This window comes from Callospermophilus lateralis, chromosome 2 (genome assembly GCF_048772815.1).
Source record: "Callospermophilus lateralis isolate mCalLat2 chromosome 2, mCalLat2.hap1, whole genome shotgun sequence".
Lineage (NCBI taxonomy): Eukaryota > Metazoa > Chordata > Mammalia > Rodentia > Sciuridae > Callospermophilus > Callospermophilus lateralis.
In genome coordinates, this window is record NC_135306.1 from 5390457 (window position 1) to 5401751 (window position 11295).

General features: G+C 43.8%; 1 pseudogene; it reads left to right on the plus strand.

Moving 5' to 3' along the window:
• Positions 1 to 1902: 1902 nt before the first annotated feature.
• LOC143390667 (small ribosomal subunit protein eS12 pseudogene) lies at positions 1903 to 2301 on the plus strand (annotated as a pseudogene).
• The last annotated feature ends 8994 nt before the right edge of the window (positions 2302 to 11295 follow it).

Genomic DNA, 11295 nt, shown 5'->3' on the forward strand with positions numbered 1-11295 from the left:
AGATATGGAAGAAGGGATAATGCCTTCTCGCCTCCTTACTTTTCTTGTCCACTTATTCCCAGATAAAACTGAACAGGTAAAAAAAAAAACATTCAACCCCAACACTTCAAACAAAACTCTGCAATGACTTCATTAGGCCACCTCAACCTGACTTTAATTTCCTCTCCTGAAAAGGACTAGCAAAGAGACCAGGTGTAGCACTACATGCCTGTAATCCCAGTGACGAGGGAGTCTGGGGCAGGAGGGTTGCATGTTAGGGGTCAGCCTCAGAAATTTAGCAAGACTCTGTTAAAAAAATAAATAAAAGGCTGGGGATATGGCTCTGTGATGATAGGGCACCCCTGGGTTCCATCCCCAGTATGGAGGAGGAGGAGGAGGAGGAACAGCATAAGATAATAAAATAGCTGCATGGCAAATGCTAAAGTAAGATTTTAAAGAATAATAAAACATATTCAGTCATATTACTCTCAATAACAATTTTTAGAAACAAATTCATACCATAACATATTTTTAAAACATTTAAACTACAATTTATTTCTTAATTTTTACTTTATAAATGCTTTTAAAAAATATTTTTAGTTGTAGACAGGCACAATACCTTTATTTTTATTTATTTATTTTCATGTGGTACTGAAGATTAAACACAGTGCTTTTCATATGCCAAGCAAGTGCTCCTCTACTGAGCTACAATCTCAGTTCCTATAAATGCTTCATAATACACAAAGTATCTTAATAGCACATGATACTAGCTATGTGTATGTATATATGATACATACAGAAGAGATGTGCTTGCCCAAAATAATTTTTTTTTAATGGAGACCATTGTTTTACATAGGTGTTTTTTTGTTTGTTTGTTTGTTTTTGTACCAGGGATTTAACTCAGGGACACTAGACCACTGAGCCACATCCCCAGCCCTATTTTGAATTTTATTTAGAGTTGCTTAGCACTTCGCCATTGCTGAGGCTGGCTTTGAACTCAGGACCCTCCTGCCTCAACTTCCCAAGCTGCTGGGATTATAGGCATGTGCCACCAATCCCATAGGTTTATAACGAATCTCAAACTTCAATTTGCGGTTTAGAACAAGAGCTCCAGCACTATTTAGTGACTTAAAAATATGCCAAGAGCTCTGCGCAGTGCCTAGCACAGGGAAGCACTCCACAGCACAGCCAGTATGACAAAACCTGGTGTCTGTCTCAGATGGGGTATTTATGCACAGCCCATCATCTGTAAATCAAGCAACAGTCTCTGATTTTCTGAATGCCCTGCAGAAAAGCTCATATGTTTTGGTTAAATGGGCCTCAACTTCAGGTGAAGCCATCACACTTCTCAGAAGTGTGTAAGGAAGGGCCCCCACTGCAGTAACAACCAAAAAGCTGTGTGCGCGTCTCATCGGACTCCCAACAGCATCCTCAAAATGATATCCGCCACCACAACACACGAATGAAGTGGTAAAAAGCGCCAACACTCCTCACAAATGGCCACAGGGGTACAGCCCAAACCAGAGGCAACTAGGGCTTAGACAGAAACAGCCTTGCACCACAACCCAGAGCCGCAGTGGGCTCCTTCCTCTTTACAAGTGCTCTGTGAAAGGCGCCAGGTCCTGCTGAGAAGGTCTGGGCCAGATGCTCCACAGCTGTGATGTTCCAAGGCAGGAACTGGCCCTTCACTCCTTTTCCTCGGCCCTCCTCACCCAACTTCCCTTGCACTACACGGTTCTGACCTGGCTCCTTTCTCTGTAATAGACAGCAAACGCCTAAGGACGGGTGTGGTCTTGCCCGCTTCTGTCCAACCCAAGGTCTCGGTCAAAACATACGCTCCAGCTCTTTCTCTGCCACTGCTGAGTCGAGCAGAGGCGGAGGCTCGGTCCGTTCAAGATTCCGCTTTACCAGTCACCCACCGCCATGGCCCAGGAAGGCACTGCTGCTGGAAGTGTAATGGCCATCAACACTGCTTTACAAGAGTGCTGAAGTCCGCCCTCATCCACGATGGCCTTGAACGTGGAATTCGAGAAGCTGCCAAAGCCTTAGACAAGCACCAGGCCCGTCCGTCTCTGTGTGCGTGCATCCAACTGTAATGAGCCGAAGTATGTCAAACCTGGTGGAGGCCCTTTGTGCTGAGCACCAAATCAATCTAATTAAGGTCGATGACAACAAGAAACTAGGAGATGGGTTGCCTCTGTAAAACTGACCGAGAAGGCAAACCCATCAAGTGGTTGCTTGCAATGTGTAGTTGTTAAGGACTATGGCAAAGAATCTCAGGCCAAGGATGTCATCAAAGAGTACTTCAAATGCAAGAAATAAGTAAATAAATCTTTCATTCACATTCAAAAACAACACACACTCCAGCATGGTAACTGGTCCTTCTGCACTCCTCCCTCCCCAAGGGCTTCTCTGGGAGGGCGGCTGGCACTCAGACACAGTAAAACCAATCCCGGGGTCTAGCAGCTCCACCTCAGTGAGGGAAAGCAAAGGACTTCCAGGTGCCTTCCAGCCCTGCAATCAGAGGAGATGCCAGGCGAAGCAGTGGTGCCCCTGAGCCTGTGTGGCCATTCATTAAGCGTCTACTGATGATTCCCCTAAAAGCCAACTGAAACAAAAAAACTTAATTTCAATGAACGGATCATTTACCAACTCCTCTGACTTACCGTTAACATCACAATTATATGCTCTTAGGAGGCAATGATGTGGACTTACCTGCAGTTACAGAAAGTGGCACTGGGATTCGATCAACTTATAAGACCCATCTACTAATTGTGATGTCCTGATCTGGCAACACTCTAACTAAACTCACTCAGGGAAAAATGCCCTCAGGCTGCTGCATCCCCCTACTTGGATAGGAAAGGATTAATTTTCATCTGAACAAGTGTTAAAGTATCACTGATCATGCATGCTGAATGAACTTCAGATGACTTTCTGGATCAAATCTCCCTTGATTAAATTGCAGAAATATATACCGTTTTGATAAAGAACAATACAGCTATTTAAAAAGTCTACCCTTGTATTTATTTCCTGAAGGCTTTTCTCCAGTGTACCATCATCTCAATTAAACCTCAAAAAACCAAGAGCCCTTTAAAAAAACATCAGGAGACAGTATGCATTTAGTTGGACAACAGCAAAACATAAATAAGACAACAGCAGGGAGGATGCTCCTATTCACACATGTCCCAACCCAAGTAACAGAGCTGCGGAGGTCATGCGGCACTGAGTGATACTTTCTGGGTGCCAGAGTCTGCTTTCACAGCTAGACTGAAAAGGCTCACATATCACAAAGACCCGTTTATCTCAGAGAAATGTCTTTCCATACATTATATCCACCAAACAATATTCTGTCTTGAATGGGGGGCGGGGGGACTGTCACCATTTCTCATACCATGTTTTAGTATTTTTTTGTGTTCTTGTCAAGCAACTACTCAACTGTACTTCTCAAGGAAAAAAAAAAAAAAAAACTCCAGACATGCTAATATCTAATTCTAACTTTAATTTTTCGTTGCTGTTGTGAATATTAAATAACTTTAAAAAGTCACCTGTCCCCACACTAGCCTGCTGAGGAAATGTCTGTGTCCTGGGGTGACGCTGTGTATCTGCAGGCTAAGAGCTGTGGGCCCTAGGCCTTGCCCTTGGCTTCCTCCTAACAGACCCTCAGGGCAGGACACTGTCCTGAGGCTGAGGCAAAGAAGGTCACAGGCAAATTCCAGGGAAGACACTGGAAAAGGAGATACCTCCAGGGCACTTGTCACTGCCCCTGGAGGAAGGAACCACCTCCACCTCAGCAGCCTCTCAACTCTGCCTGAGGCCTCCCTGAAATCTGGTCTGCACCAAGCACACAGTGCCTTAACTCAGTGGTGCCAATCTCTAAACACGGCTGAATGGGGCCTAGTCCAGGCACAAGGCAGGAGGCAGGAAGAGACCAGAGGGCCTGGACTGGCTGGTCCAAAGTCAGACCTCTTTTAGAGAAGGCAGTGGCCTCACCCCAGGGCTGAAGGATGGTCAGAAGGAGCAGGAATGTTTCCACCACAGAGAGGTGGAAAACATGTGAGGAGACGTGCATACTGAGTTAAAACACAGCACGGGACCTCATCATTTTTATTTTTAGGTACCCATTAAAAATATAAATTTAATTTTAAAGAGAAAAACAGTGTCAGTAATATATTATCTCTAACACTAGGTAGTTGCACCATCTTCCCTGGGAGATGGTCAGCACACTGCGCAAGGACAGCCGAGGACGGCCCCATTAAATGGAATTTTGCCAATTTCACAACAGAAACAAGTGTGCAAGTGGCATGCAAACTAACCCAAGTTAAACAAATATAAGTGATATCATAAAGATTGTAATGTCACTTGATAATGGACTCTGACATCGTTCTTCCCAAATAATGGAAAGAATAAACCCCGAGGGGGAATAAATGCAGGGCTTTTCCCACAGAGCCTGGTGGCTGCAAGTAACAGTGAACCATCTCACAGGGCTTCCACAGTAAGACGTCAAGGCGCGGTGCGCTCACCAGCTCAGCGCTGTCCCGTTTACCCTCTGGCCTGCCCAGTGTTTCAGGGCCCCCACCTGCTGGCTGGCCTCATGGTACTACACTGGCTACCAGAAGCAAAAAACACCTCACTCCAGTGCCAGAATAAAAGGTCCTGATTTCAGAAAGATTTGGTCAGTTTAGGATTCATGCCCACTTTGAAGCAAAAGAAGTGCCCAGGACAAAGGAGCTGCTTAGACCAATGACTCTCCACCCAGCTGCCTGTGAGAACCTGGAGCGTTCACAACAAAAACAAGGACATGCCTGTGGATCCTGGGGTCAGAGGTGCTCCCCACTCAACAGCACCTTTCCCCAGCTTCAGAAAAATTCTTTTGAACAGAGTCTTCTTTACTAAAACACAAATTAAAAAACAAACAAAACTGATGCTCAGGCCTCTCCCCAAGCCAATTAGGTCAATCCTAAGAAATGGGACCTGGACACAGGTGTTTCTAGCTTCTGAGGAGATGCCAGTGGGCAGCCAGGGTTGAACAGCGGTCTCAAGTCCTCTGGAGCTTAGGACAGCTAGCTCTTTGTGAGATAGAGTCAGAAGGCAATGGAGGCCACACAGTCAACCAGCAGGAGCCTGCACAGTGTCCTCCTTAAATATCCGCCACATTAAGAACCTGGTGAGGGGCTGAGGTTGTGGCTCAGCAATAGAGTGTCTGCCTAGCATATGCGAGGCCCTGGGTTTGATCCTCAGCATCACATAAAAATAAAAAAAAATAAAATAAAGGTATTGTGTCCAACTACAACTAAAAATATTTTTAAAAAGAACTGGTGAGATGGTTGATAGAAACATAAATATATGTCCCTTAAATGTGTTAAAATGCTCAACATCACTCACAGGAGAATTACTAATCAAAACCACGCTATTTCTTGCTTACCTGATTAGAAAAACTCCCAAAATTTGATATCTCTCTCTCTCTCTCTCTCTCTCTCTCTCTCTCTCTCTCTCTCTCTCTCTCTCTCTCTTCGGGGGGTACTGAGGATTGAACCCAGGAGCACTTAACCATTGAGCTACAACCCCAGCCCTTTTTATATTTCATTTAGACAGGGTCTTACTGAGTTGCTTAAGTCCTCACTAAGTTGCTGAGGCTGGCTTTGAACTCGCCATCCTCCTGCCTCAGCTTCCCATGCTGCTGGGATTACAGGTGGGCGCCACCACACCTGGCAACAGCACAATCTCTAAACTAGGTTTTGGGGACACAGAGACCCTCTGCATTACTGGTGGTGGAAGCATAAACTAGAATCTTATAGGAGGAACTTTGGGATATCTACCAATATAGATCCTGTATTAGTATGTGTCTATGAATTAGTGGATATCCACTAAGTAGTGTCACCTGCTAACGGAAATGACAAATGCACAACCCTTCCATCCAGCACTCCTCCTTTCAGGAGGCTCTTCCACAGACACAGCTGTGTGAGAATGAGATGGCACATACAGAGTCATTCTTCAGCACTGTCTGCAGCAGCCAAACACTAGAAATAATCCAAATGCCCCCAAATAGGAAACTGGTTGAGAAACCAATGATATTTCCAGGTTAGTGGGCCATAAGGAAAAAAAAAAAAAAAAAACCTGCTTTGCATGCACAAAGCCCTGGGTTCCATCCCCAGCACCACACACACACACACACACACACACACACACACACACACACACACAAAGACATCTGTATACCAACATGGAGACATCCTGAGGATCAACTGAGACACAGAAACCAAGATGCACCAATAGCTCACACTGCACACTATCCTTTGTATACTAAATACTTGCAAAAAAGAAACATTTAAAGGCTATATAAAGGAACTACAAAAGCAGAGTAGTGGAATGAGAAGGTCAGAGGGCAAGACAGGAGCAAGTGTTGCAGAAGACACATTTACTGTTCTGGACTTCAATCAGGAACTGTGCTACCTAGCCAAAGTCATGCAATTTAATTTTTTAAAATATTTTTTTAGTTGTAGATGAATACAATATCTTTATTTTTAGTTATTTATTTTTATGTGGTGCTGGAGATCGAACCCAGGGTCGATCTCCAAGCAAGGCAAGCACTCTACCACTGAGCTACAGCCCCAGCCCCTCATTCAATTTAATTTTAAAATAAATTTTGAAAGTATCACAAAGCTTTTAAGGTAACATGTAAGTGTTTTAAATTATAAATTATATCTTGGCTGGGGCTGGGCCTCAGCGGCACAGCACTCGCCTAACACATGCAAGGCCCTGGGTTCCATCTTCAGCACCACATAAAATAAATAAATAAATAAAGGTATCATGTCCAACCACAACTAAAAAAGAAGTACTCAAAAAATCATAATCTTATAATTATAAATTTTATAAAAGTCTAAAATTATAAAGCATAAATAAAGCACTACATCCCAAAACATCCAATTATCAAAAGAATATTCAATATTTAATTGAAAACATATATCACAAAACTGTGGAAAAAATTAAAACTAATTAAATAAATTCTAAACTTAAACCCCCCTCATTTCAAAGTTGTGCTCACTTTCAAAGGGCATTAGCCCATCTTCAAAAAGTAAGGTTTTCTATTGAAAAAATACTCCGGCTATCCAGAGACTCATTTTTTTTTTTTAATATTTATTTATTTATTTATTTTTAGTTCTCGGCAGACACAACAACATCTTTGTTGGTAATGTGGTGCTGAGGATCGAACCCGGGTCGCACGCATGCCAGGCGAGCGCGCTACCGCTTGAGCCACATCCCCAGCCCCCAGAGACTCAGTTTCTATCGCTGCTCTATAACTAGCAAAGTAACCCTAAAAACACAACCAACTTGAACCAGTTTTCCTTCTGAAAATAGGAATACTATCTATCCTTTATATACCAAAGAAACAAACAGCGAGTATATTGAAGAGTTTTTAAAACATCTAAAGCTAAATATCTAAAGAGTGTCATGGCCACAAAAGGGACTCTGCAACTCAGGATGCTGCAGAATTGCCAATGAGTGATGAACGACGACACCGTACTACACAATAGAAGTGTGGCAGCACACTGAATCTATTCAATACCAGGGCCAATCTGGGAGTTGTTTAACTGAACTTTCTGGTTGGTTTTTGGTTTTTGGTTTTTTTGGATTGAACCCAGGGGCGCTTTACCACTGAGTTACATCCCCAACCCTTTTTATTTTGAGACAGGGTCTCGCTAAGTTGCTTAAGGCCTTCATAAGTAGCTGAGGCTGGCCTCCAACTGCTATCCTCCTGCCTCAGCTTCCCCAGCCACTGTGCTACAGGTAGGCACCATCAGGCCCAGCTAACAGAACTTTTGATACTAACTAGACCAGCTACCTTCTCACAAAAGTGACATGCCAAAAATAAATTATATTTAAGTGAAGGTTCCAGTTAATTTAGGTATCGCTGTAAATTCAATTCCTCCTAACTCACAACTTGCAGAGGAAGTAAACCAACCAACCCAAGACCCAAAGACCCAAACAGCAACTAAGACAATCATCCTCAGAATACGGTCCTATCTTGTCATTCTTCCACAAATATCTCTATTTAAAAACAAGCTCTCAGGCTGGGGTTGTGGCTCAACAGTGGAGCCCTCATCTGGCACATGCGAGGCCCTGGGTTCGATCCTCAGCACCATATATAAATAAATAAAATAAAAACAAGCTCTTGCCAGGGGCGTGGTGGCACATGCCTATAATTCCAGAAGGCTGAGGCAGGAGGATTTCAAGTTCAAACCCAGCCTTAGCAACACCCAGTCTCAAAATAAAATTAAAAGGGCTGGGAGGGTAGTTTAGTGGTAGAGTGCCTGCCTAGCATGCACGAGGCCTTGGGTTAAAACAAATAAAAGTCTGTTCTTCTGCTATTTAGCAATTCTATTTCCTATTTTCTACTTCTCAAAAAATGAGATCTTAATTGGTACATGACTGTAATCATGGTAACTCAGGAGGCTGAGGAAGTAGGATCACAAGTTCAAGGGCAGCCTCATAACTTAGCAAGGTCCTAAGCAACTCAGCAAGACCCTATCTCAAATGAAAAACAAAAAGGGCTGGGGATGTGGCTCAGAGCCCCTCTGGGTTCAATCCACAGTACCAAAATTTTTAAAATTTTAAAAGGAAGGAAGGAAGAAAGAAATCTCAAGAAACTGTATAAGACTTCCAAATTCAATCCTTACCAATGTTAATACCAATTAACAAGTCACTACTGGCAGAAACCCAGGGCTCTGAGGGAGGACTTACAGGTCCCGTCAGCCTTTGCTCCTCTGGAGAACAGGTGGACACAATAAAGGCCCTGGCTGCTTCACCTGCACATCCTGAACAAGTGTGATCCACCAGATGCTTGGGACTTCGCCACGGCTGGAGGAAAGGCTCCTTAGCCTGAGGGTGTTAACAGGGAAGGGAAGGCCAAAGTACAGGGACAGGAATGTTCACCACAGCAATATCCTAAGTGGACAGCACAGACTATGGCAACACTGGAGACCTGGAGAAAGGAGTAAGGACTTAGGATGTATTCATGAGTCATCAAAGAAGGGAGCCACCAGAGAAGTGTGAATTAAAACCAGGTCACACCAGTGCACAACCACCTAAAAAGCAAACATTTTAAGGGCTGGGGCTGTGGCTCAGTGGGAGAGCATTTGCCTAGCATGTGTGAGGCACTGGGTTTGATCCTAAGCACCACATAAAAATAAAGGCATTGTGTCCACATACAACTAAAAAAAATTTTTTTAAAGCAAATGTTTAAAAGACCCACACACTATGGCACACACCTGTGATCCCAGCTACTTGGAGGGTGAGGCAGAAGGATCACCAAGTTCAAGGCCAGCCTGCCCAACTGTAAGGATTTTTTGGTGTTAGGCTTTAGCCTAAGCAACTCCTTTTTAAAACTCCACTTCGAAACCTGCCGTCTCACCAGGCACGCCTACGGAGCCCTCCAATGTGATCATTAGGCATAGTCTGACATAAACTAGTCACTTCTCACCACCTTGACAAACTCAGAGTGAAGTCTGTCATGTTACCCTCACCCCATAAGGGTGAGGCAAGAAAATCAGGGTAAGGACCACCAGACCAGATGCTTTAATCTCAGGGCAAATGACGTCATTGAGAAATCCGTAGCAGCTGATAGGGATTGAAAGGGAGGTCAGAAGCCCCAGAATTTAGTATAAACGAGAGAGCAAATGAACAGACATTCAGCCAGCTGACACCGATGCCCACATGCCAGAGAGCCTGATGAGGACCTGGACTGACATCCAACTCTTCTCCTCATTTGCCTGATCCTCTATATTCCACACCACTCTCAAACTCTATAGCCACATCTTTTTTTTTTTTTTTTTTTTTTTTTGGTACTTGGGATTGAACTCCAGGGCACTCGACCACTGAGCCACATCCCGGCCCTATTTTGTATTTTATTTAGAGACAGGGTCTTGCCGAGTTGCTTAGCGCCTTGCAGTTGTTGAGGCTGGCTCTGAACTCGAGATTCTCCTGAATCAGCCTCCCAAGCCACTGGGATTACAGGTGTTCGACATCGCACCCTGCTACAGCCACATCTTAACCCTGATGAGAATTGCAACTTCTTCCTATAAGACCCTCTCCTCAACAGGCCGTCAGCTCCACCCCCAGGAGAAGCCTGCCTCGGCCCCTGACATGATCACCTTGGTCTGAGTGAGCGTGCACCTGCTGGACTTAGGGCCTAAGGCTTGAGACTTTAGACCTGGCACTTCAGATTAGGAGTGTTTGCAGTGCTTAGAATTAACCCAGAATTGTTTGCTGTGAATTGATTAAGTCTATTGCAGTGCCCAGCATTAAGAATTGTCATTTTCTTTCTTTTTTTTTTTAAGAGAGAGAGAGAGATAATTTTTTTTTGAATATTTATTTCTTAGTATTTGGTGGACACAACATCTTTGTTTGTATGTGGTGCTGAGGATCGAACCCGGGCCGCATGCACGCCAGGCGAGCGCGATACCGCTTGAGCCACATCCCCAGCCCCATTTTCTTAATTAATAACCTATAGAGTGAAATTGTATTGAGTGATTTTATAAAGCATTGAAAAGGGCAGAAGTGCATGGACATTCTTTATTTCTCCCCCTCAACTGCTTAAGTCGCACCTTTGCCCATCAAGACAGCAACTTACTGAGACCCTGTCTGAAAATAAAATTAAAAAGTAGCATTATTAACAGAGTGGAAAATAACCCGAATGTCTATTAGTAATGGCATAGGTAGGTAATTCTTAAATAATTTATATAAGAGAATAGTAAAAAAATGAAAATGAACAAACTACTGATAGATGCAGAAACAGGAATAGATCTTACGAGTGAAACAAGCAAAACCACCAAAATACATACTGTACGTGTGGAAAAGACGAAGAACCCAACTTCTACTTCCACCCATAAAGCAGTAAAGGGTATCAGACTTACTCTGTTGCTCTAAGTGATTGTAAAAACTGAACAAAATAGCGTAGTGGTGCATATCTGTAATCCCGGGGACTTGGGAGGCTGAGACAAGAGGATCGAAAATTTGAGGCCAGCTTCAGCAATTTAATGAGGACCTCAGCAACTCTGTCAGAAACTGTCTCAAAAATAAATCAAAAATGCTGGCCTGGGGATGTAACTCAGTGGTAAAGCGCCTTGGGTTCAATCCCCAGTACTTCACCTCCCAGAAAAACCTGAACAAAATATTTGAGACAACAATTTTTAGGCCTTCGGGGCTAGAATTGTGGCTCAAGCGGTAGCGCGCTCGCCTGGAATGCGTGCGGCCCGGGTTCGATCCTCAGCACCACATACAGACAAAGATGTTGTGTCCGCCAAATACTAAAAAATAAAT